This window comes from Somniosus microcephalus, chromosome 17 (assembly GCF_052327205.1).
Source record: "Somniosus microcephalus isolate GS21.2 chromosome 17, FLI_Smic_1.0, whole genome shotgun sequence".
In the NCBI taxonomy this organism is placed as follows: Eukaryota; Metazoa; Chordata; class Chondrichthyes; order Squaliformes; family Somniosidae; genus Somniosus; species Somniosus microcephalus.
Window position 1 is genome coordinate 53,752,348 of NC_141003.1, and position 27,856 is coordinate 53,780,203.

The window sequence follows — 27,856 nt, forward strand, 5'->3', positions numbered from 1 at the left end:
GCTCACTTGAGAAAACTGCTGCACCAAGAGACAGAGTTCCAATGGGGACATGAACATGAGAATGAATGGAAGGGGCTGCTACACATTCTAGCAAGTGAACCCCTACTGAAGTTCTTCTGCCCTGAAAAGAGGACAAAAGTGCCCACAGATGCCTCTAAGGATGGATTAGGGACTGTCCTTCTACAGGAAGATGAAGGAGAATGGCGACCAGTGGCATATGCGTCACGCTCCATGACGGCTACAGAGTGCCGGTATGCTCAAATAGAGAAGGAGTGCCTGGGCTTGGCATTTGGGTGTGAAAAATTTCACACCTACATCTATGGACTTCCCAAGGTTATCCTAGAAACTGACCATAAGCCACTGCTAGGGATCGCAAAAAAGAATCTGTGTGACATGTCATCACGGATACAGCACCTAATGATGAGACTACAATGTTATGATTTTGAGCTCACATATGTGCCAGGGACACAAATGTTCATAGCAGATACACTATCCAGGGCTGCGCCTTGTGCCACACAAAACTGTGAAACAGAAGAGGATGTGGCCCTTCATGTGGATTTGGTCTATGCAGCATTGCCCGCCTCACAGGAACAACTATCAAAGATAGCCACAGAGACATCAAAGGACCCTGTTCTGAGGAAAGTGATGAGAAATCTTCAAGAGGGTTGGAAGAAAGGGTTATGTAAACAATATCATCATATTCAGTCTGAGCTTTCTGTGGTCAATGGACTACTGCTTAAGTGTGACAGGATTGTGGTACCCATCTCTATGCGACGAGAAATGCTTCACAGGATACATGAAGGGCACCTGGGTGTGGAAAAGTCAAAAAGGAGAGCACGTGAGGCACTCTACTGGCCAAACATAAACTCTAATATTGACCAGATGATCAGTGAGTGTGCTACATGTCAGGAGTATCACTACAAGCAAACAAAAGAGCCCCTCATTACCACAGAGCTCCCATCACAACCTTGGGAAAAGGTAAGAACTGATATTTTTCACTACGAAGGAAAAGACTATTTGTTAGTTACTGATTATTACTCTAATTATCCTGAGATTGCTCTCCTACCCAGTACCACGTCAAGAGCTGTGATAACTCACCTGAAGTCAATCTTTTCCAGGCAGGGCATCTCTCTAACTCTGGTCTCTGATAATGGCTCTCCCTATGCCAGTCATGAGTTTCAGTCGTTTGCTACAGAGTATGAGTTTAAGCATGTAACCTCCAGCCCGCTCTACCCTTAAGCCAATGGAAAAGCGGAGAAGGGGGTACAGATTATGAAAAGACTATTAAAGAAAGCAGCACACAGCAACACTGACCCATATCTGGCCATGATGTTGTACAGGGCGGCCCCGCTGGAAAGTGGCAAGTCTCCAGCTGAGCTCTTACTGAGTCGCAAAATCCGTACTCGACTTCCCAGGCATGTCACACCTGCTCACAGAGATGAGGTATGGGCAGACAAAGCCCGGAAACTTCAGCGGAAACAAAAAACGCTCCATGACCGCACAGCCACTGCACTAGTGCCTCTACAGGAGAAGGATGTAGTTCGCATTGAAGGGCCTGGGTCATGGAATCAAAGAGCCACTGTTCTACAACAGGTCGCCCCCAGGTCATGCAGTGTCATGACAGAAAATGGCAATGTGTATCGCAGAAACAGGAGGCACCTACTGAAAACCACCGAGACCTATCAGCCGCAGGAGGACAGAGAGGATGAGCTGATGATGGAAATCCGACAGAGTGACGAGGCGACGAGGGCAATGCCACAAAGTGATGAAGTACACAGGGGTGACAATGAGACAAGAGATCCGTGTGGTACAGACATAAACTTAATGGACACAACTGGGTTGGCCCAGCAAATACCCGCTCAGCTACGCAGGTCACAGCGCACCAGAAAGCCTGTCGTTCGACTCGACCTGTAGACAAGGGAAAGACTGTAAACAGCTATTGGACTTCTGGGTGTGGGTAGTGTTTATATCTACCGGCAGTTATTGCAAGGTATAGTTACACTGACAGTTTTTACATGTTGTTAATAGTAATTAATAGTAGTTACACTGACTGTTTTTATATGTTGTTAATATGTGTTCTATGTGTTATGTTATGTTATGGTGTTTACTGTTTGTGTCATCGTTGAGGGGGAAAGATGTACAGATAACTGTAGCTGTAGTAAAGACAGCTGCTTGACAGCAGTCGTATAAATAGGAAGCCATCTTGGCCATGCGGCAGTACTGCACGAGCTGGCACTGACTCAAGACCTAATAAAGAGTACTCAACGATATCTACTCGTAAGCCTCTTAATACTAAGATATAAGATAACATTACAGACGGAACTGGGTTTGCTGTGATGCTGCCACAGACTTCCCTAGGTTCTTGCATGACGAAAGGCCTGCTTGGCCAGGGTGGTAGGTGGCTGGTGTGTGTTGAGCAGTACTTCAGCACGAGCCAGGGAAAAGATTTATTTTTAAAAGGGGTGATATTTCCTTATTTGCCAGACTTTTGATGTCTGCTTGGGAAAACACCAGTGTAGAGGTTGTCCATATTGGGTACCACAGTAAGTCTGCGCTACAGCTCTGGCATTATTGGGGTAGATGTTTCAACCTGCCGCCCAGGTCTAAAACTAGTGTTGTGGGTGGGCCACCTGTTTTAGAAACCCCTCGATTTTAATTTCCATTGAATTCAAAGGAACGTTGGACACTCTCTATAACGGGCAGCCCATCCACAACAGCAGTTTTACACCCGAGGGGCCAAGGTTAAAATCCACCCCATTGATTTGTTCTCGTGCAGTTGCATAATTTAATCTTTTTCAGTTGAAAAAAAAATTGTAGCCTCAGATATGATCCGACTGCTTTTGCATGTAACGATGATAAAAGTCTCTTGGCACCACTTTGCTGCAACAGCACCGCTCCTTTTAAAGTATTGCGATCCGAAATTCTTTTTCACTGCTCCCGAATGCAATATGCACTTAACGGGTTGTCCTGGAAGCGCGATACAACCAGGACAGACAGTCTCACCCTGAGGTCTGATAACTGTCTTAACAGGAACTTCACACTGCAGCTGCCGTTCATCACCACTCGTAACATTCACCTTTGTGCAACAAAAGACAAAGACAAATAAAAAAAAATAGTGGCATTTATTAGAGGAAAGAAAGATTTCTAAAATGTTCGATCAAACCAAAATGCTTTTATGCTATTACTTATAGTGCTTACATATTAGAGTCCTTCTCTCTCCCCTTTAACCCCACTCCCCAGGTCTGTGACCGAGGTCCTATTTCACCAGGTTTGTACCATGATTTAAGTTTGATGCCAACCAGCTGCCGACTGTTCCCTGAGGTGTAATTAAATAGAATTTTGTAGCAAAGAGTCTTCCTTTGTTTTTTTTTATTAAACAGAATTCAAATGAATCTCTACGGCCAACAACCTTTTACCTCTCCTAGTACTAATTTAAAAAAAAAATTTGAATGCAACTTGACAAGATCTTGCCTGGAGGTCTTCAGCAGGATATACACAAACACTTTGGTGAGCTGCGTAGGCTTAACTACGATGGACTAGACATTTGCAGTGTTACCCACGTTTGGCCGATGGCCACGTTCAGAAATGTTGCAGCTTAAAGTGAGTGGACACAGGTCTGTACCTGCAAACTCTTCACACAGTGAATTCATGCCAGTCTGGGTCGTTCCCAAGTGGAAATAGAAACATAGAAACATAGAAGATAGGAGCAGGAGTAGGCCATTCGGCCCTTCGAGCCTGCTCCGCCATTCAATGAGATCATGGCTGATCATCCAAATTCAGTACCCGGTCCCTGCCTTCTCCCCATATCCCTTGATCCCTTTAGCCTTAAGAAACATATCCAACTCTTTCTTGAATATACTTAATGAACTGGCCTCCACCACCCTCTGTGGCAGAGAATTCCACAGGTTCACCACTCTCTGGGTGAAGAAATTCCTCCTCATTTCAGTCCTAAATGGCTTACCCCTTATCCTTAGACTATGACCCCTGGTTCTGGACTCCCCGGCCATCAGAAACATCCTTCCTGCATCTAGTCTGTCCAGGCCTGACAGAATTTTATAGGTTTCGATGAGATCCCCTCTCAACCTTCTAAACTCCAGTGAGTATAAGCCCAATCGACACAATCTCTCCTCATACGTCATTCCTGCCGTCCCAGGTATCAGCCTGGTGAATCTTCGCTGCACTCCTTCCATGGCAAGAACGTCCTTCCTCAGGTAAGGCGACCAAAACTGCACACAATACTCAAGGTGTGGTCTCACCAAGGCCCTGTACAACTGCAGCAGGACATCCTTGTTCTTGTACTCGAACCCTCTTGCTACGAAGGCCAACATACCATTTGCCTTCTTAACCGCCTGCTGCACCTGCATGCTTACCTTCAGCGATTGGTGTACAAGAACACCCAGGTCTCTTTGCACTTCCCCTTCTCCCAATCTATTGCCATTCAAATAATATTCGGCTTTCCTGTTTTTGCCACCAAAGTGGATAACCTCACATTTATCCACATTATAGTGCATTTGCCATGTTTCTGCCCAATCACCCAACCTGTCCAAATCGTGCTGGAGTTTCACGACATCCTCCTCACAGCATACCCTCCCACCCAGCTTTGTGTCGTCTGCAAATTTGGAGATATTACATCCAATTCCCTTGTCCAGATCATTAATATATATTGTGAACAGCTGGGGTCCTAGGACCGATCCTTGCGGTACCCCACTAGTCACTGCCTGCCACTCAGAAAACGACCCGTTTATTCCAACTCTTTGCTTTCTGTCCACCAACCAGTTCTCTATCCAAGTCAATACCTTGCCCCCAATCCCATGTGCCTTAATTTTGCACGCTAGTCTCTTATGCGGGACCTTATCGAAAGCCTTCTGAAAGTCCAAATACACCACATCCACTGGTTCTCCATTATCTATTTTACCAGTTACATTCTCAAAAAATTCCAGTGGATTAGTCAAGCATGATTTACCTTTTGTAAATCCATGTTGACTTTGTCCGATCCAGTCACTGCTTTCCAAGTGCTCTGCTATTACATCTTTTATAATGGACTCTAGCATTTTCCCCACTACCGATGTCAAGGTTACCGGTCTATAATTCCCCGCCTTTTCTCTACCACCTTTTTTGAATAGTGGGGTAACATTAGCTACCCGCCAATCCATGGGTACCGTTCCAGAGTTTATCGAGTTCTGGAAGATGACCAGCAATGCATCTACTATTTCTAGGGCCACTTCCTTAAGTACCCTGGGATGTAGATTATCAGGCCCTGGGGATTTATCGGCCTTCAGTCCCATCAATTTTCCTAACACCATTTCCCTACAAATACTGATTTCTTTCAGTTCCACCCTTTCATCAGACCCTATGTTCCCCGGCATCTCTGGGAGGTTATTTGTGTCCTCCTTTGTGAAGACAGAACCAAAATATGTATTTAGTTGGTCCGCCATTTCTTTGTTCCCCATTATAAATTCCCCCGATTCTGACTGCAAGGGACCTACGCTTGACTTCACCAATCCTTTTCTCTTCACATATCTATAAAAGCTTTAACAGTCAGTTTTTATGTTCTCTGCAAGCTTACTCTCATATTCTATTTTCCCTTTCTTAATTAATCCCTTTGTCCTCCTTTGCTGAATCCTAAACTGCTCCCAGTCCTCAGGATTATTGCCTCCTCTACTCCCTCTTCACCCACGACTGTGTGACTATTCATGGTTCCAACACCATCATCAAGTTTGCGGATGATACCACGGTAGTAGGCCAGATCACCAACAACAATGAGTCAGCCTACAGGGAGGAGGTCCAGCATCTCGTGAAGTGGTGCGCCGATAACAACCTGGCCCTTAACATCAAGAAAACCAAAGAATTCATTGTGGACTTCAGGAAGTCTAAAGGCGGAAGTCACACCCCCATCCACATCAATGGGGCTGTGGTGGAAAGGGTGGACAGCTTTAAGTTCCTCGGAGTCCACATCACGGAAGACCTCTCCTGGTCCCTCAATACCTCCTCTCTGGTGAAGAAGGCCCAGCAGCGCCTATATTTCCTAAGGAGGCTGAAGGGATGTAACCTGTCACCCCTGATCCTCTCTAACTTTTACCGCTGCACAATAGAGAGCATCCTGACGAACTGTATCACAGTATGGTATGGCAGCTGTAGCTACTATGACCGGAAAGCCCTGCAGCGGGTAGTCAAAACTGCCCAACACATTACCGGCACCCGGCTACCGACCATAGAGCACATATACCAGAAACGCTGTTTACGGAGGTCACGGTCCATCATCAAAGACCCTACCCACCCCAGCCACAGTCTGTTCGCCCTCCTGTCATCTGGGAGATGCTACAGATGCATTCGCACCCGTACGACCAGATTTAGGAACAGCTTCTTTCCCAGGGCTGTCATCCTACTGAACTCCACAAATAAACTCTAAAGCCTGCACATCTGCCAATGCACTTTATTATGGTTATGTTTATGTTAATGTATTACAAGCCAAATGTACGTTGAATGTTTAAATGTCTTAATCTAAATGTACACTCTCGGGAGCCGCAAGCCTACATTTCGTTGTGCTGCACTTGTGCACTAACAATGACAATAAAGTTGATTATGATTATGATTATGATTTTCTGGCCAATTTATATGCCCTCTCCTTGGACCTTATGCTATCCCTAATTTCCCTTGTTAGCCATGGTTGGGTCACCTTTTTTGTTTTATTTTTATGCCAAACTGGGATGAACAAATTCTGTAGTTCATCCATTCGGCCTTTGAATGTTTGCCATTGCCTATCCACCGTCAACCCTTTGAGTGCCATTCCCCAATCAATCCTACCCAACTCGCTCCTCAGACCATCGTAGTTTCCTTTATTTAAATTGAGGACCCTAGTCTCTGAGTCAACTACTTCATTCTCCATCTTAATGAAGAATTCGATCATATTATGATCGCTCCGACCCAAGGGGCCTCGTACAACAAGATTGCTAATTAATCCTCTCTCGTTACATAATACCCAGTCTAAGATGGCCTGATCTCTGGTTGGTTCCTCGACATATTGGCCCAGGAAACCATCCCGTAAACACTCCAGGAATTCCTCCTCCACAGTATTGTTGCTCATTTGGTTGGCCCAATCTATATGTAGATTAAAGTCACCCATGATGACTGCTGTGCCCTTATTGCACGCTTCTTTAATTTCTCTTTTAATGCCATCCCCAACCTCCGCCTTATTGTTTGGAGGTCTATAAACCACTCCCATTAACGTTTTTTTCCCCTTAGTATTTCTCAATTCTACCCATACAGATTCCACCTCATCAGAGCTAATATCCTTCATTACAATTGTGTTAATCCCTTCTTTAACCAGTAATGCTACTCCACCTCCCTTTCCTTTTTGCCTATCTTTCCTGAATATCGAATACCCCTGGATGTTGAGTTCCCAGTCCTGGCCTTCCTTGAGCCACGTTTCCGTAATCCCAACCAAATCGTATTTGTTTACTTCTATTTGCGCAGCCAATTCATCCACCTTATTACAAATGCTCCTCGCATTAAGACACAAAGCCTTCAGGCTTGTTTTTTTAACGCTCTTAGACCTATTAGAATTATTATTTACTGTGGCCATGTTTGATTTAAACCGTTGATTTCTCTGACTGCCACTTTTGTTTTTCTCCTTCCTATCTTTTGCTTTTATCCTTGTTTCCCTTTCCTCTGTCTGCCTGCTCAGGTTCCCAACCCCCTGCCATTTTAGTTTCAACCCTCCCCCACAGCACTAGCAAACACTCCCCCTAGGACATTGGTTCCAGCCCTGCCCAGGCGCAAACCGTCCGGCTTGAACTGGTCCCACCTCCCCAGAACCGGTTCCAATGTCCCAGGAACTTGAATCCCTCCCCCTGGCACCATTCCTCTAGCCACGTATTCATCTGAAGTACCCTTCTATTTCTACTCTGACTAGCACGTGGCACTGGTAGCAATCCTGAGATTACTACCTTTGAGGTCCTGTTTTTTAATTTATCTCCTAACTCCCTATACTCCGCTTTTAGGACCTCATCCCGCTTTTTACCTATATCGTTGGTGCCTATATGCACCACGACAACTGGCTGTTCACCCTCCCCCTCCAAGATGTTCTGGAGCTGCTCGGAGACATCCTTGACATCCTTGACCCTTGCACCAGGGAGGCAACACACCATCCTGGAGTCTCGTGGAGACACATTCCCACAGAAAGAGGGGCAAAACAGCTATAGGGCTAATGGCTCCATATCAATAAGACCCTTTCACTTGCTGTATGGAAGCTGCTCCCTTGCTTTCTGTAGTTGGAGAACAAGCAAATGAGAGGAAACGTCACTAAATTCCAGCTCTGTCCATGTTCCAAAGACTGGCAGGTCATGAATGGGGCCCCAGAGCAGATAGAACGGCAAGTCTACTGAGCACCACATGCGAGGGGCAAGTGGGGTTGGCTTCCTGCCTGCATTGTGACTATCAATGATTCGGTCAATTAATATTTGCTAATTGCGACATGTTTCTCATGGACATCAAAGACGTAGATCGAGGAATCTTGCAGTGCTGGAAATGGGGGAAACGTCAGCTCCTCAAAGTCCCAGCAGACAAATGTCCTCCAATAAGAAAATGTTGATAATGAAAAAGGAATTACAGTAAAATGAATATCGAGATGATGTTTTGTTAGCATGCCAGATAATTTAAGATGCAGCAGTGACCACATAACTTTAATGTGACAGAGTTGCAAGTGATAATCTGTCACACTAATGAGATGTTGGGGGTATATAACTACAGGCAGCAGTAAATCGCTTCACTTAACAGCCAGTCTTATGTGGGGGGGAATAACTCTGATTAACAAAAGAAAATGATGCTAGTTTGTAGAAGTATATTCTTCTATTAAAGTATATTATAATAAAATAGCTTAGTAACATTATACAAGCAATATCTAGTTAAACAAAGCCTGATGCTTTCGAACCCAGGATTCTGTCCCTTTTAGAATTACTCATTTGTAACATAGTGGGAACCAAATGAAGTGCTAAGCTCTTTAAAGATTGTCAACGCATTGGCACCAAAGTAAGAAGGATAACAAGATTATGATTTGAATGTACAATTAGATTTCAGCAAAGGACAATGTGATTTACGATTCCCCTCCCCCCATATTCCAAAATTGTCGAAGCTGTTTTTGTGTGATCATTCAGTTAGGATGATTGTTTCAAACAAAGATTTGGCAAATATTAACAAATAATTTTGGGACCATGGGGATTTTCGGGATGAAGGGAATTGATGCCATATGTATGGAACAACTCTTCCCTCTATTTGGGGGGGGGGGGGATCCAAAATAAGGGGACATCATCCTAAAATTTAAACAACGCTGATTAAAAGCGAACCCAGAAAATAATCATGCAAAGGGTTGAGAGAATGTGGAATACACTGCCCCAAAAAGTCACAGATGCAGAATTAATTCAAGTGCCTGGAAAGGATCTGGATATTTATTCAGGAAGTAAAGATATTACTGGATATGGAGAACAGGTAGGATTTAAAAAATAGAACAGTTATGGCAGAGCAGGCTCAATGGGCCCAATGGCCTCCTCATGTTCCAATGCTCTTGAGTTATCTCTGAAATGAAGCTGGTGTGGTTTGTATAACAGCAGACTGATGATATGGAGGTTTTTTTGTGTTTTGCTCTGCTACTTTTGGAATTCTGAATTTTTTTCTGAGACTTTCCGTTTTTGGAAGTGTTGTTTCTAATAATTCACTTTGGCCTGGGTATTAACGGGGGAGGGGGGCAGACTTTTGGACGGGAAACCCGGAAGTCCAGGTTTCCCCGCATGCTCCACAGCGTAAGTCTTTTGGCCATGACAGGTTCCCCGCCCGAAAGTCAGCCTGATTGACATGCTTGGCTTCCAGTCAGGCGGGGAGCACTCCGGAGCAGGTCCCACGACCAGCTTGGTTCGATCCCCGACCTCGGGGTTGCTGGCGTCCGATCCCGGGCGGAGTCCAATCCCTGACCCCAGAGGGTTCCGATTGCTCAAGAATCAGTCCCTGGCCTTTCCTGAGCCAGCTTGTGAGACTTTGCAATTGTCTTTCAGTACTCCAGGGTCTGTTTCTCGTACTAACTATGCCTATGTGCTCGTCACTTGAGGACAGGTTGAAGTTTGACTACAAGGCACCTCATGGTCCAGTTGCCTGCAGACACTCATCGTCCTGGAACCCCCTACCTAACAGTACTGTGGGAGTACTCTCACCACACGGACTGAATTTAAATAAAGGAAACTACGATGGTCTGAGGCGCGAATTGGGTAGGATTAATTGGGGAGTGTCACTCAAAGGGTTAACGGTGGATAGGCAATGGCAAACATTCAAAGACCGCATGGATGAACTACAGAATTTGTTCATCCCAGTTTGGCGTAAAAATAATACAAAAAAGGTGACTCAACCGTGGCTAACGAGGGAAATTAGGGATAGCATAAGATCCAAGGAGAGGACATATAAATTGGCCAAAAAAATCAGTAATCCAGAGGATTGGGAGCAGTTTAGGATTCAACAAAGGAGGACAAAGGGATTAATTAAGAAAGGGAAAATAGAACATGAGAGTAAGCTTGCAGGGAACATAAAAACTGACTGTAAAAGCTTTTATAGATATGTGAAGAGAAAAAGATTGGTGAAGTCAAGCGTAGGTCCCTTGCAGTCAGAAGCAGGGGAATTTATAATGGGGAACAAAGAAATGGCAGACCAATTAAATACATATTTTGGTTCAGTCTTCACAAAGGAGGACACAAATAACCTCCCGGAAATGTCGGGGAACATAGGGTCTGATGAAAGGGTGGAACTGAAAGAAATCAGTATTTGTAGGGAAATGGTGTTAGGGAAATTGATGGGATTGAAGGCCGATAAATCCCCAGGGCCTGATAATCTACATCCTACTTAAGGAAGTGGCCCTAGAAATAGTAGATGCATTGCTGATCATCTTCCAACATTCGATGGAATCTGGAACAGTACCCATGGATTGGAGGGTAGCTAATGTTACCCCACTATTCAAAAAAGGTGGTAGAGAGAAAACGGGGAATTACAGACCGGTAAGCCTGACATCGGTAGTGGGGAAAATGCTAGAGTCCATTATAAAAGATGTAATAGCAGAGCACTTGGAAAACAGTGACAGGATCGGACAAAGTCAAAATGGATTTACAAAAGGTAAATCGTGCTTGACTAATCTACTGGAATTTTTTGAGGATGTAACTAGTAAAATAGATAAGGGAGAACCAGTGGATGTGGTGTATTTGGACTTTCAGAAGGCTTTCGATAAGGTCCCACGTAAGAGATTAGCGTGTAAAGTTAAGGCACATGGGATTGGGGGCAGGGTATTGACTTGGATAGAGAACTGGTTGGCAGATAGAAAGCAAAGAGTTGGAATAAACGGGTCTTTTTCCGAGTGGCAGGCAGTGACTAGTGGGGTACCGCAGGGATCGGTCCTTGGACCCCAGCTATTCACAATATATATTAATGATCTAGACAAGGGAACTAGATGTAATATCTCCAAATTTGCAGACGACACAAAGCTGGGTGGGCGTGTGTGCTGTGAGGAGGATGCCGAGAAACAACAGGATGATTTGGACAGGTTGGGTGATTGGACAGAAGCATGGCAGATGCAATATAACGTGGATAAATGTGAGGTTATCCACTTTGGTGGCAAAAACAGGAAGGCAGATTAATATCTGAATGGCAATACATTGGGAAAAGGGGAAGTGCAACGAGACCTGGGTGTCTTTGTGCACCAGTCGCTGAAGGTAAGCATACAGGTGCAGCAGACGGTTAAGAAGGCAAATGGTATGTTGGCCTTCATAGCGAGAGGGTTTGAGTACAAGAACAAGGATGTCTTGCTGGAGTTGTACAGAGCCTTGTTGAGACCACACCTTGAGTATTGTGTGCAGTTTTGGTCGCCTTATCTGAGGAAGGATGTTCTTGCCATGGAAGGAGTTCAGCGAAGATTCACCAGGCTGATACCTGGGATGGCAGGAATGACGTATGAGGGGAGATTGGGACGATTGGGCTTGTACTCGCTGGAGTTTAGAAGAATGAGAGGGGATCTCATTGAAACTTATAAAATTCTGGCAGGACTGGACAGACTAGATGCAGGGAGGATGTTCCCGATGGTTGGGGAATCCAGAACCAGGGGTCACAGTCTAAGGATAAGGGGTAGGCCTTTTAGGACAGAAATGAGGGGGAATTTCTTCACCCAGAGAGTGGTGAACCTGTGGAATTCTCTACCACAGAAGGCAGTAGAGGCCAATTCATTAAATATATTCAAGAAGGAGTTGGATATGTTTCTTAAGGCTAAAGGGATCAAGGGGTATGGGGAGAAAGCAGGGACATGGTACTGAATTTGGATGATCAGCCATGATCGCATTGAATGGCGGAGCAGGCTAGAGGGGACGAATGGCCTACTCCTGCTCCTATCTTCTATGTTTCTATGTTCCTATGTAGTTCAAGGCAGTGGCTCACCACCATCTTCTCAAGGGCAACTAGGGATGGGCAATAAATGCTAGCTTTGCCAGCGACTCCCACATCCCATGAATTAACTTTAAAAAACTAATTTTTTAGGGTTACAAATGAGGAATGACTGCTTAGGAATGGCTGTACAAGGCTGTCATTGCCTGCGGGACCAAGCTTAAGCATGAATACTCATTCAGACGATAAGGGGAGAAAATTGAGGAAAGTAGCAACACACCATCCATCGCCTTCATCTTTCAGCTGTAGCATAAACGTGCCAAGTCCAATGCTGCTTAAAATAATGTATAAGTCCACCTGATATTCTGTTTCCCACAGCAGCCATCTTCTTGTCATTCTGATTGAAGCGGCATACTTGCCAATTATTGCTGATTTATGGGCGACTGTAAACTGCAGGCCCATGTTCACCAGCGACCGTGTTGAAATTGCCCAATCTCATTTCCTTTATTTCACTTTGGATCCACACAGACAGCAGAGAGAGGAAACATTTATTTGATCAGTCTAGAGGGCTGGATTCATTTGCTATTTCAATGTGTTGCTGCTGTTGCTGTTTTATTTCAGTTTACTGTTGCTGTTGCTGGATATCACTTCCCTTCAATCTTTTTGACTGGACACTTAGGATCCCTTTACTTGTTTTTACTGTTGAACTCCTCGGTGTCTCTTGTTCCCCAGCTTGGTGCTCTTGGCATTCCTGTTAGCACTAATTCCACTATGTTTCACTTTGTTACCATTGCTGCTGCTCATTTTTGTTTCCAATTTCTTCTCCTGTCACCTTTAGGATTCTAGTAATCTTTGAAAAAATGATTTCTGCTCACCTCTTACTCAATGTTTCCGTAAATGGCCCAGAAATTCGGGTCCCCACGCGTGAGTACACACTGGGTACTCACCTGTAGGCCCAACGAAAGTGCCAGTTTCGTGTATGCACTGCGCATGCGCGGGAAACCAGAACTACCGTTCCCCTGAAAGAAGGGGTTGACAGGTGGAACGCGTGCGCCGGAGAGGCAGCGCGTGCGCATCGAACTTGCGTTTTTTTTGCAGCGTTCTCCGGGAGAGTAAGTCTCCAGCAGTTACACTTTTAAAAAGCAGGCGCAAGGCCTGCTTTTAACAAGGTAAGTGGTGAATTAATTAAAATTAAAACATTTTTTCCACAGGTTTTTTATCTTTAAATACTTTAAAAAAAGGTAAGTTTATTTTTAGACCCGTTAGAAAATGTAATTAATTTTTTCAAAAATTTAAATTTTTGTTTAAAATAGTTATTTCATGTAATTTATAGTTATTTTAAAAATGTGACTTAAAAAAAAAAAATTATTTGAAGTTTTAGTGATGTTTTGGGGCTTATAGTATTTATAGGTTTGACAGCTCTTCCTGTCAAACTTATGAATGAAGCATTCCCTGCTACCATTGGCTCTCCATGGCCCACGTGATTCCAGGGGACGCAGCGAACTAACTGCGCCCCTGGGAATCACAAGCACTGCGCGCCGGTAGTTGGAGGAGGCCCAGAATCGGAATCCCACGTGGGCCCACAGCTCAACGGCCGGCGCACTAGGTAAGTGCAGGTCGGAGGCTTGCACCCGCAGGAAGCCTCTGACCCGAATTTCTGGGCCAATATCTTTTAGCTGCGCACTGCCTTTAAATTTGCTGCGTAGCCGCATTCTCATGCGCAGTCCCTTTATCCAGCGGCAGCAGCTGATGAGCAGCCTGCGCAGGACCTCCCGATTGGTGCACGGCCACCCGCGCACCTTAGCCTGAGGGGGAAACACGGCTCGCGTCATGTTTCAGATTGAATTCCATTTTTAGACTAGGAATTCTGGGAAGTGTCGATCGTTGTCCTATTCCGAGACCGGATGTTGGTCTGCAGTGGTGCTTCCTGTCACTGATGTCGAGTTTAAAAATCTTCATTTTGTGTCAGCGTAAGCTATTTAAAGAGCGCTACGATGGTGTGACTTGGGTGATGATTTACTCCCATTATTTCACATCACGTGAGTTTGCAGTATCAGCCAAGCCAGAATGGACTGTGCTACGAGGGGTGAAATGTAGTTCACGTGTATATTTACTTAACAACCATCTACCACCATTCGGTCTCTTCCACCAAAGTTTGGAATTCTGGCATGAATTTATCAGACGCAGCGCATCCGAGTGCAGCGTCTAGGCTTTTGAGCAGCAGCTGCGAGCGGTACTTTGACTTCATCAGAGTGATTGCTAAGAATGTTGACTTGTACACTGTGACGCACCAGGCCCGCCCCTGCTCTCTATCCAGAACACGGTTGGATGCTTCTCGCATATTGCCGTTGTTGGTTGGGTTTGCTTTCTTCGGCGGGCCTGGAATGGTTATCCGATTGGCCGAGCTGACTATGATGACTGCTCCGCTCTCCATCCAGTGTTGTTGGTGTTTCTATGGTGCTGAAGTCATGTTTTCTCCCATGTTACTCATCATTTTAACAGATAACCAATACGCAGTATTCAACAAATTAAACGCACACAAAATTCTCTCGCTGCTTTTCGCCTTACAGTACCATTTTATCAACAGATCCATAAAAAGGTTAAAGTGCACACGCAGACGTGTGCCAATCAGTATTGAGATTATATGCCCAACGATGGTGTCTGTTACTCATCTTTTACTTTACTAATCAATGCAATTAGTCACATCTGGATTCCTAATTAGCCACATGTGGCTAGTGGCTAATGCTTTGGACAACACAGTCCCACACAGAGAAGTGACACAATCCTCAACTGATCATTAAATTCAACAGTAGGCATTTTCCAAGGGATTTGTAAGTAAGGTTAATATAGTGTTTATAGTGCTGGTTGTGGATAATCCTCAGATTAAATTATTATCTTTCCCTCCCCTCGACACCTCTCTGTATTTGTTAAAACAAAAATGCCCATTTAATGTTTCCCTGCACTTATATGACTCACTATAACACATACTGTATAAATTGCTTTCTTTGGCTGACCTGGAGTAGTCGAGCTGACTCTGATGACCGCTCCACTCTCCATCCAATAACGTTGGTGTTTCCATGGTGCTGAAGTTGTGTTTTCACCCGTGTGACTCACCATTTTAACAGATAACCAATAAGCAGTGTCCAAGGAATTCAACACACACAACGATCAAAAAACTCTCTCACTGCTTCTCTTCTGAACATTTTACTAACAAATCCACAAAAAGATTCAAGTGTACACGCAGATGTGTACTCAGCCTCCTACATTGTTCCAATGAAGCTCAGCGTAAGCTCGAGGAACAGCACCTCATCTTTCGATTAGGCACTTTACAGCCTTCTGGACTCAACATTGAGTTCAGCAATTTCAGATCATAACCTCTGCCCCCATTTCTTTGGACGGCCCTATCAGAGACCTTCCCTTTTGTTCTTTCCGCCCCTTCTTCCTTTTCCTTGCTTAAAATCAATTACATTTCTATCTTTTTCCAGTTCTGATGAAAGGTCATCGACCTGAAACCATGGGCTCGATTTTAATAGCCCTGAGGAGGCGGGTTTGGAGGTGGGTCTGTTGCAAAAATTGGAAAAAATGGCTTCAGACACCCAACCCTCCTCCATCCTGCCCCCACCCGATTTTCGTGAGTATCTGTTCAGCCGCTCCCAAACTGACCCGTCTCCAACCGGTGGGACATAAGAACATAAGAAATAGGAGCAGGAGTAGGCCAATCGGCCCCTCGAGCCTGCTCCACCATTCAATAAGATCATGGCTGATCTGATCCTAACCTCAAATCTTCTATCACTCTGCATCCACCCGAACCCATGTGATCTCCCGGGAGAGGCGAAAAACCAGATCTTTATTTATACTGTTTACTTGTACAGAGCGTGATTACTTTAACAGCGCGGGTAAACGCGATGACGTCACGCTGTTCATCACGTGATCCTCCACTGGCGGGAAGAACGTGATGGCCACAAGATCATACCCATATGTCATTATTTGTGCCGTTAACTCATTCATTTTGTTACGAATGCTACGTGCATTCAGATAAAGAACTTTCAAATATGTTTTGTAACACTTAGTTCCTGTTTTTTCCCTTTTTAGTACTTTACTTTTTACTCCATACCTTCTGTCCCTTCCTGACACATTCTGTTTTTTAATTCCCCCACTGCTACCTAAGTCTATGACCTTCTCTGTTGTCATTTCTATTATTTGCTCTCTAGAAACCTCCCCCCCACTAATTAGTTTAAAGCCCTCTCTACAGCCCTAGTTATATGATTCGCCAGGACTCTAGTCCCAGCACTGGCCAAGTGGAGTCCGTCCCAACAGAACAGCTCCCTCCTGTCCCAGTACTGGTGCCAGTGTCCCAAGAAGCAAAACCCATTTCTCCCACACCAGCCTTTGAGCCATGCATTTAACTCTTTAATTTTATTTATCCTAGCCAAATTCGCTCGTGGCTCAGGTAATAACCCAGAGATTATTACCCTTGAGGTTCTGTTTTTTAATTTGACCCCTAGCTGCTCATACTCCTTTAACAGAACCGTCTTCCTTGTCCTATCTACGTCGTTTGTACCAACATGGACCACGACAACTGGATCCTCCCCCTCCCACTGCAAGTTTCTTTCCAGCCCAGAAGAGATGTCCTTAACCCTGGCACCAGGCAGGCAACACAGCCTTCGGGACTCCCGCTCTTGACTGCAGAGAACCCTATCTATCCCCCTAATGATACTATCCCCTACCACTACAACATTTCTTTTTACTCCCTCCACTTGAATGGCCCCCTGTACCACGGTGCTGTGGCCAGGTTGCTCATCCTCCCTGCAGTCCCCGCTCCCGCCCTCACAGGGAGTAAGAACCTCGATCCTGCTGGACAAGAACAAGGGCTGCGTCTCCTTCAACACTACATCCTGGATCCCTGTACCTTCCTCACTCGTAGTCACACCGTCCTGTCCCTGACCACGGACTACATCTGCAGTAATTAACTTCATAGGTGTGACCATCTCCTGAAACATAGAGTCCAGGAACTTCTCCCCCTCCCTGATGTGTCGCAGTGTCCGAAGCTCGGTCTCAAGCTCCATAACATGGAACTTGAGTTCCTCTAGCAGCAAACACTTGTCGCAGATGTAATCACCGTTAGCCTCAATGGGGTTCACCGGCTCCCACATCTCGCAACAGTAACACATCACCTGCTCCATTCTATATAATTAATTAAATTTCTTATTATTAGTTATGAAGACCCTGCCCGGATATATATGATAATATCACACCACTATTCAATAGGACTTACCAACTTAAAGGTATGAAAGAGAAGAGAAGGAAGAAAACCAACCAACCAGCTGATCACCAACCTCCTCCTTGAATACTGTCTGTGGAGCCTGTTTGGTTGACTCGTCTTGCTGCTCCGCCTCCGCAGTGCTGTCTAAGCCTGGGAGTGGGGAATAAAACAGAGCAAAAAACACACCCTCACCTCCCACTTATCCGAACTCTCCCACTTAGCAAAACTCCAGCAGCACTCAATGCACAAAGCACTCCGTGCACCGCACTAGCCCCTCCCCTTTTATACCTGGATTCTACTTCCTGTTTAAACTGCCCAAGAGTTTAAAAAACCCTTAAAAAATTAAACTTACTTCAGCCTGTTAACTGCCTTGCTCATCCTATTTTCATAGTGGTTTCCCATTTTCATGCTTCTGGCTCCTGTTTCCTGTCTTGTCAGAAACAGGCCAGGTTCAAGGAGATGAGTTGCTGGAGGACATGATTTGTATGCATTGGTGCAGCACTTTAAAAGCGCCCCTGAAACATGGCTGACATTCAAATGCAACAACTTTGCTGTTGTAGGTATGGGACAACATTTTACACATCATCTGACCTTCTGACTGATCAAGCTGACACCCATCTGCAGCGTAGCATGAATAATTTCAGCCCACTTCAACTGTGCGCTTGCAAGAATTGTTGCCTCAAATGAAATCTATAGCAAGGGGATGGGAAACAATTATGCCCTCTCATCTTGGTCCTCATAATCGGAGGAGTAGCAGCCGCGTGGCTCAACGCAGATCTTCCTGGGAAGAGGAGTACGAGGAGGACGAGGGGCACCTTGCATGCCCTGTTGTGACCAATGCAGCATCCCTCCAGTTCACTGCTGCCCGTCAAGCAAGGTATGCACACTGCCATGCCACATTAGCATAAGCTTACTCTTCAGCCATAGGTGGCTACCATATGGCTCTGTAATTGCAGGCGACACTTATCCAACGTCATACTTCATCTCTGCTATACGCTGTTATTTCCTGTCACTTTTACCATCAGCATTACAAAAGCAAGTCACCCTGAGCCCTCAATCCGCTTTTGCCATTTCCCATAACACAGGCCACACAATCAACTGTTTGACATGATTTATCTTTAACACATGACAAAAGGATAATAAATCAGCAAGAGTCAGAAAAAAAGAAACATCACTCAAGTGACTCCCCTTGTGAGTATAAGTGCTTAATCTTTCTCTTACGTGTGCTTCTACGTGGTGCTTCCCCTGTGGCTTCAGCAGATGTAGAGGAACCTTGCTGACTAGGATGCTGCGCCTGCTTAGACGCCTTTGACGGGCATCCTCTGGGTTTGGGAGCCTGGGAGGGCTCTTCAACAGTCTGCTCTTTCTGCGGCTGTGCAGAGGCTGAAACAGCCATCTCAGTTGTCTCTGCAAAGTGGGTCTCTGACCGAGGGCTCTGCAGTGGCTTGGTCGTGTGAGCGCTTTGAGAGGAGCCCACACTTCCTTCTGTCCTGCCAACAACATCCCTCTCATGGGTCAGCCACACCTCAGTGCTGGCAAGTGGCTGGAGAGCACCTTGCTGCACTTCAGGGGGACCATGAGGACCTGTATCTTCACTGGCAATCCTCCTCAAAAGGACATCCATGAAGCTGTGGTCTCTCTGCTCAATAGCTGCCCATCGCTCCTCCAGAGATGACATTCTATTCTGAACAGTCACCACGTTTTCCTGACTCTGGCGACTTATTTCCTCCATGGCCATAGCCATCCTTTATACTGAAGTAGCCATCCTTTCCACGGAGGTTGCCATCCTAGCCATGGTGGTGCATTCATGCGCCATTGCCTCCACCATGACAGTGCTGATGTTAGAGATGGACTCCTCCATTCTTTCCACACTCGCACTAACCCTGGAGGCAAACCCTTCCAGAGACACCTGCACTTGTTCCTGTATTTCCCGAGACGCTCTTTTTCTGGATGGCCCCAGAGGCACAGCGTCTGCATGCAGCTCAGCAGAGCTAGGAGAGTCCTGCAACCTCCGCCGAGGACTCGCCACTGATATTGCTGTTTCCACCATCTGCTGATGCTCACTTGTGTGCTGTGATAGACCAGGTGGCAACACTACTCTAACTCGCGAGGCCCCACCGAGGAGTGCGTTGCTGCACTGGTGCTGGGTGCGCTGAGTCCTGGTGACGCTGCTCCCTCAGAGACGTCAGGTTCCTCTGAGGAGATGCCCGGCTCTTTTTCCTGGATCGTGGGGAGGGGGGCGCTCGTGGGAGAGTAAAAGCATGATTTAAACATCTGATATTGATGTAGCAGACATTTCCTTTTGAACAGATGATACAATGCGATTCTCTATGAACATCATATGCCATTGCTTTCTGAGAGGGATGAAATTCTATTATGTTACCAGCTTCCTCTAGTGTGCCCATCTCTCCATCGCCCACTTCTAGGTCCTCGCCACCTCCAACAATCTTGTTTGCTGCCTCCTCAGCACTAGTCAATGTTGCAAGGGAAGCTGTTCCTCCTCCAGTCATTGCTCTCTCTGTCTTATTGTGGGCTATCTTTTCCTGCAAGGAGGGACACAAGCGGTGTTTCAACCACAGTGATGGAGTGAGGGTCAATAATCCCTACCATAGAAGCTTTGAGGGAGACGAAGATGGGGTAAGGTGCCAAGAGGAAGCTAGCTCCCTGTGCGTTGTTTGTTGTTGTCACTGCATGGCAGTGAGAGCGAGTCTAAGGGGTGCATAGGCAGGATGGTGAAGTGATTCAGTGCAGAGACAGAGATGGATAGGTAAGGTTGCAAGGGAAGTAAGAGTAAAGTGGGATGTGAAGGAGAAGGCTTACAACGCAGAGTGCTGGTGATGAGAAGAGAAGGGAAGTAGAGTGAAGGCAAGTGAGATGGGATATTCACTTTTGATGTTCTCACAAGATCATTGAACCTTTTTTGGCACTGGATCCATGACCTTGCATAAATGGACCTTGCGCTCACCTCCTGAGCAATGCGCAGCCAGGCTGCCTTGGTCTGCTGAGGAGGCTTCCTCCAGCCATCAGGAGGGAAGAGACTCTCCCTGCACCCCCTGACAGCATCCACAAGAACTTGGAGGGAGTCATCATTAAAACGAGGAGCTGCCTTGCCTCTGGAATAAGTCATAGCTGTGAAAGGAAGTGCAGGAAACCACAATGGAAAGGCTCAGGCTGAATGGCAGCTTTAAAAGCAGCTGCTATTATGACGTCACCAAAGGCGGCCAGCCGACCCGATCGCACTGATTGGCCAGCGAGCCCCATTGAAATTAACAAGCTCATTGAATCAAAATCGGACATCAGCAGCTGATCCCGCTGGAAGCGGCTCACAAACCCGCCCACCATGCAACCCAACGCCAACCCACCACGGCAATTAAAATCGAGCCCGTTAACTCAGTTTCTCTCGCCACAGATGCTGCCTGACCTGCTGAGTATTTCCAGCATTTTCTGTTTTTATCTATCTATCCGGATGTCTGTCTGTCCGTTCTCTATACGTTTGAAAGTTATAGAGTGTACTGACGCGCGCGTCGCCTCAAAAGAAAGCGTGCGATTCCGGACCGGCCATAGGCGTATTTACGTTTCGGCCGGACAAAGATCGCGCGCGCGGTATCCAAAAAACGTTCAACATTCCGCTCATTAGCATCTCATTAGCGACCGTGTGACATCGAGGTCGACCAATCGTACGGCGGGTTCCTGGCGCGTGCCATCCTACAGTTGAGTGTCCAGTGACTTGACGATTGACCAATCCTACGCTTCGGTGACCTGACCGGTCGACCAATCGGTGCGTGTGTGGGCGGGCCTTATCCTTCTGAACCGAGGTGAGTGGCCGCCATCTTGCTTCCATTCTTTTTCCTGCTTTCTGCGTCTTTCTTTTCAAATATACATTTCCAGCAAAATAAAATTGAATTTATTAAATTGTTTTCAAAAAAACTTCATTCATTTGTAAATATTTTTTCTAACCTGAACATTCTTTTTCCTACCTTTTCCCGTTTTTTTGTTAGGCCTGAAAGCCTGGGCCTTTCTTGCCCAGCCAGGCCCAAGCTAGGGCTTCTGCTAAGCTCCTCACCACCCCCCACCCCCGTCACGTTACCCGGGGCAACGGCGTCAGCCACGAGGGTCAGGGTGCGCGCGCAGCAGGAGCAGGTGAGACACGGCGTCGGATCTCGGCCTTGGTGAGCGGTAAGGGTTACCCCGGCAACCGGCAATCGGTGGACTTCAAGCCGGCTCGGCCGGCGGGGGGGGGCGGGGCTCAGAGAGCGGGGCGGGGCGGCTGGTGCTTGGACAGCGGGGCTCTCGGCCGGGGGGGCGGGGCTCGGAGAGCGGGGCGGGGCGGCTGGTGCTTGGACAGCGGGGCTCTCGGCCGGGGGGGCGGGGCTCGGAGAGCGGGGCTCTCGGCCGGTGGGGCGGGGCTCGGAGAGCGGGGCTCTCGGCCGGGGGGGGCGGGGCTTGGAGAGCGGGGCTCTCGGCCAGGAGGGGTGGGGCTCGGAGAGCGGGGCTCTCGGCCGGGGGGGGCGGGGCTCGGAGAGCGGGGCGGCTGGGGCTTGGAGAGCGGGGCTCTCGGCAATGCGGGGCGGGGCGCTGGGGCTTCAAGAGCGCGGCTCTCGGCCGGGGGGTGCGGGGCTCGGAGAGCGCGGCTCTCGGCCGGGGGGGGCGGGGCTCGGAGAGCGCGGCTCTCGGCAGTGCGGGGCGGTGCGGCAGGGTTACCCCGGAAACCGGGCGTGGCCACAGAACCACAGAAACCCCACAGTGCAGATAGAGGCCATTTCGGCCCATCAGCCTCAAGCCCTCCCTTCCTCCCTCATCCCCCCCGCCCTCACTCCCTCCCCCACTTCCCCTTCCTCCTGCCCCCCCTCCCTTCCCCCCCCCCCGGGAGGGCGCCGACCTCAGGAGGGAGGGAGCCGACCTCGGGAGGGAGGGAGCCCCCCCAGTCGCTCTCTCCATTTCCCCCCCAGTCGATCTCTCTCTTCCCCCCCCAGTCGCTCTCTCTCATCCCCCCCAGGCGCTCTCTCTCTTCCCCCCCAGTCGCTCTCTCTCTTCCCCTCCAGTCGCTCTCTCTCTTCCCCCCCAGTCGCTCTCTCTCTTCCCCCCCAGTCGCTCTCTCTCTTCCCCCCCAGTCGCTCTCTCTCTTCCCCCCCAGTCGCTCTCTCTCTTCCCCCCCAGTCGCTCTCTCTCTTCCCCCCCAGTCGCTCTCTCTCTTCCCCCCCAGTCACTCTCTCTCTTCCCCTCCAGTCGCTCTCTCTCTTCCCCCCCAGTCGCTCTCTCTCTTCCCCCCAGTCGCTCTCTCTCTTCCCCCCCAGTCGCTCTCTCTCTTCCCCCCCAGTCGCTCTCTCTTCCCCCCCAGTCGCTCTCTCTTCCCCCCCAGTCTCTCTCTCTCTCTCTCCCCCAGTCTCTCTCTCTCTCTCCCTCAGTCTCTCTCTCTCTGTCCCCCAGTCTCTCTCTCTCTCTCCCCAGTCTCTCTCCTCTCTCTCCCCCCAGTCTCTCTACTCTCTCTCTCTCTCCCGTCTCTCTCTCTCTCCCCCAGTCTCTCTCTCTCTCCCCCAGTCTCTCTCTCTCTCTCTCCCCCCCAGTCTCTCTCTCCCAGTCTCTCTCTCTCTCCCCCAGTCTCTCTCACTCCCCCTCAGTCTCTCTCTCTATCTCCCCATTCTCTCTCTCTCTCTCCCCATTCTCTCTCTCTCTCTCTCTCTCTCTCCCCGTCTCTCTCTCTCCCCCCTCAGTCGCACTCTCTCTCCCCCCAGTTTCTCTCTCTCTCTCCCAGTGTCTCTCTCTCCCCCCCAGTCTCTCTCTCTCCCCCCAGTTTCTCTCTCTCCCCCCAGTCTCTCTCTCTCCCCAGTCTCTCTCTCTCCCCCCCAGTCTCTCTCTCTGCCCCCCAGTCTCTCCCCCCCCAGTCTCTCTCTCTCCCCCCAGTCTCTCTCTCTCCCCCTCTCTCTCTCTCTCTCACTCCCAATCTCTCTCTCTCTCTCGCTCCCAATCTCTCTCTCTCTCACACTCCCAATCTCTCTCTCTCACACTCCCAATCTCTCTCTCTCTCACACTCCCAGTCTCTCTCTCTCTCTCTCTCTCTCACTCCCAATCTCTCTCTCTCTCACACTCCCAATCTCTCTCTCTCTCACACTCCCAATCTCTCTCTCTCACACTCCCAATCTCTCTCTCTCTCTCTCCTTCCCTCTCTCTCTCTCTCTCTCCTTCCCTCTCTCTCTCCTTCCTTCTCTCTCTCTGTCTCTCTCTCCTTCCCTCTCTTTCTCTCTCCTTCCCTCTCTCTCTCTCCTTCCATCTCTCTCTCTCTTTCCTTCCATCTCTCTCTCTCTCTCCCCCAGTCTCTCTCCTCTCTCTCCCCCCAGTCTCTCTACTCTCTCTCTCTCTCTCTCTCCCATCTCTCTCTCTCTCCCCCAGTCTCTCTCTCTCTCTCCCAGTCTCTCTCTCTCTCTCCCCCAGTCTCTCTCTCTCCCCCTCAGTCTCTCTCTCTCTATCTCCCCATTCTCTCTCTCTCCCCGTCTCTCTCCCCCCTCAGTCGCACTCTCTCTCCCCCCAGTTTCTCTCTCCCCCCAGTCTCTCTCTCTCCCCCCCGTCTCTCTCTCTCCCCCCAGTCTCTCTCTCTCCCCCCAGTCTCTCTCTCTCCCCCCAGTCTCTCTCTCTACCCCCAGTCTCTCTCTCCCCCCAGTCTCTCTCTCCCCCCAGTCTCTCTCTCCCCCCCAGTCTCTCTCTCTCCCCCCCAGTCTCTCTCTCTCCCCCCCAGTCTCTCTCTCTCCCCCCCAGTCTCTCTCTCTCTCTCTCTATCTCCCCATTCTCTCTCTCTCTCCCCAGTCTCTCTCCTCTCTCTCCCCCCAGTCTCTATCTCTCACACTCCCAATCTCTCTCTCTCTCACACTCCCAATCTCTCTCTCACACTCCCAATTTCTCTCTCTGACACTCCCAATCTCTCTCTCACACTCCCAATCTCTCTCACACTCCCAATCTCTCTCTCTCTCACACTCCCAATCTCTCTCTCTCACACTCCCAATCTCTCTCTCTCTCTCTCACACTCCCAGTCTCTCTCACACATTCCCAGTCTCTCTCTCACACTCCCAGTCTCTCTCTCTCACACTCCCAATCTCTCTCTCTCACACTCCCAATCTCTCTCTCTCTCACACTCCCAGTCTCTCTCTCACACTCCCAATCTCTCTCTCACACTCCCAATCTCTCTCTCACACTCCCAATCTCTCTCTCTCTCACACTCCCAGTCTCTCTCTCTCACACTCCCAATCTCTCTCTCACACTCCCAATCTCTCTCTCTCTCACACTCCAGTCTCTCTCTCTCTCTCTCTCCCCGTCTCTCTCTCTCCCCCCTCAGTCGCACTCTCTCTCCCCCCAGTTTCTCTCTCTCTCTCCCAGTGTCTCTCTCTCCCCCCCAGTCTCTCTCTCTCCCCCCAGTTTCTCTCTCTCCCCCCAGTCTCTCTCTCTCCCCAGTCTCTCTCTCTCCCCCCCAGTCTCTCTCTCTGCCCCCCAGTCTCTCCCCCCCCAGTCTCTCTCTCTCCCCCCAGTCTCTCTCCCCCTCTCTCTCTCTCTCTCACTCCCAATCTCTCTCTCTCTCACGCTCCCAATCTCTCTCTCTCTCACACTCCCAATCTCTCTCTCTCACACTCCCAATCTCTCTCTCTCTCACACTCCCAGTCTCTCTCTCTCTCTCTCTCTCTCACTCCCAATCTCTCTCTCTCTCACACTCCCAATCTCTCTCTCTCTCACACTCCCAATCTCTCTCTCTCACACTCCCAATCTCTCTCTCTCTCTCTCCTTCCCTCTCTCTCTCTCTCTCTCCCTTCCCTCTCTCTCTCCTTCCTTCTCTCTCTCTGTCTCTCTCTCCTTCCCTCTCTTTCTCTCTCCTTCCCTCTCCTTCCCTCTCTCTCTCTCCTTCCATCTCTCTCTCTCTTTCCTTCCATCTCTCTCTCTCTCTCCCCCAGTCTCTCTCCTCTCTCTCCCCCCAGTCTCTCTACTCTCTCTCTCTCTCTCTCTCCCATCTCTCTCTCCCCCAGTCTCTCTCTCTCTCTCCCAGTCTCTCTCTCTCTCTCCCCCAGTCTCTCTCTCTCCCCCTCAGTCTCTCTCTCTCTATCTCCCCATTCTCTCTCTCTCTCTCTCTCCCCGTCTCTCTCCCCCCTCAGTCGCACTCTCTCTCCCCCCAGTTTCTCTCTCCCCCAGTCTCTCTCTCTCCCCCCCGTCTCTCTCTCTCCCCCCAGTCTCTCTCCCCCCAGTCTCTCTCTCTCCCCCCAGTCTCTCTCTCTACCCCCAGTCTCTCTCTCCCCCCAGTCTCTCTCTCCCCCCCAGTCTCTCTCTCCCCCCCAGTCTCTCTCTCTCCCCCCAGTCTCTCTCTCTCTCTCTCTATCTCCCCATTCTCTCTCTCTCTCCCCAGTCTCTCTCCTCTCTCTCCCCCCAGTCTCTATCTCTCACACTCCCAATCTCTCTCTCTCTCACACTCCCAATCTCTCTCTCACAGTCCCAATTTCTCTCTCTGACACTCCCAATCTCTCTCTCACACTCCCAATCTCTCTCACACTCCCAATCTCTCTCTCTCTCACACTCCCAATCTCTCTCTCTCACACTCCCAATCTCTCTCTCTCTCTCACACTCCCAGTCTCTCTCACACATTCCCAGTCTCTCTCTCACACTCCCAGTCTCTCTCTCTCACACTCCCAATCTCTCTCTCTCACACTCCCAATCTCTCTCTCTCTCACACTCCCAGTCTCTCTCTCACACTCCCAATCTCTCTCTCACACTTCCAATCTCTCTCTCACACTCCCAATCTCTCTCTCTCTCACACTCCCAGTCTCTCTCTCTCACACTCCCAGTCTCTCTCTCACACTCCCAATCTCTCTCTCACACTCCCAATCTCTCTCTCACACTCCCAATCTCTCTCTCACACTCCCAATCTCTCTCTCTCACGTCCAATCTCTCTCTCACACTCCCAATCTCTCTCTCTCTCTCACACTCCCAATCTCTCTCTCACACTCCCAATCTCTCTCACACTCCCAATCTCTCTCTCTCTCTCTCACACTCCCAATCTCTCTCTCTCTCACACTCCCAGTCTCTCTCTCTCTCACACTCCCAATCTCTCTCTCTCACACTCCCAATCTCTCTCTCTCTCTCACACTCCCAATCTCTCTCTCTCTCTCACACTCCCAATCTCTCTCTCTCTCACACTCCCAATCTCTCTCTCTCTCACACTCCCAATCTCTCTCTCTCTCACACTCCCAATCTCTCTCTCTCACACTCCCAATCTCTCTCTCTCTCACACTCCCAATCTCTCTCTCTCTTACACTCCCAATCTCTCTCTCACACTCCCAATCTCTCTCTCTCTCACACTCCCAATCTCTCTCTCACACTCCCAATCTCTCTCTCTCTCACACTCCCAATCTCTCTCTCACACTCCCAATCTCTCTCTCTCTCACACTCCCAGTCTCTCTTTCTCACACACTCCCAATCTCTCTCTCTCTCACACTCCCAATCTCTCTCTCTCTCACACTCCCAATCTCTCTCTCTCTCACACTCCCAATCTCTCTCTCTCTCACATTCCCAATCTCTCTCTCTCTCACATTCCCAATCTCTCTCTCTCTCACACTCCCAATCTCTCTCTCTCTCACACTCCCAATCTCTCTCTCTCACACTCCCAATCTCTCTCTCTCTCTCACACTCCCAATCTCTCTCTCTCTCTCACACTCCCAATCTCTCTCTCTCTCACACTCCCAATCTCTCTCTCACACTCCCAATCTCTCTCTCTCTCTCACTCCCAATCTCTCTCTCTCTCACACTCCCAGTCTCTCTCTCTCTCTCTCTCTCACTCCCAATCTCTCTCTCTCTCACTCCCAATCTCTCTCTCTCTCACACTCCCAATCTCTCTCTCTCACACTCCCAATCTCTCTCTCTCACACTCCAATCTCTCTCTCTCCTTCCCTCTCTCTCTCTGTCTCTCTCTCCTTCCCTCTCTTTCTCTCTCCTTCCCTCTCTCTCCTTCCCTCTCTCTCCTTCCCTCTCTCTCCTTCCCTCTCTCTCTCCTTCCCCCCTCTCTCTCTCTCTCTCTCTCCTTCCCTCTCTCTCTCCTTCCCTCTCTCTCTCTCTTTCCCTCTCTCTCATTCCCTCTCTCTCTCTCTCCTTCCCTCTCTCTCTTCCCCCCAGTCGCTCTCTCTCTCTTCCATCAACAACATGCCCTCGAAAAAGCCTCGGCACCGCCGG

The 27,856-nt window shown here is 48.5% G+C and overlaps 1 protein-coding gene across 7 annotated transcripts in view; it reads left to right on the forward strand.

Annotated features, from left to right (window-relative positions):
• LOC147105722 (voltage-dependent calcium channel subunit alpha-2/delta-1-like) overlaps positions 1–27,856 on the forward strand; it is an 856,467-nt gene that overhangs the window by 333,175 nt on the left and 495,436 nt on the right. The gene's annotated exons all lie outside the window — the stretch shown is intronic.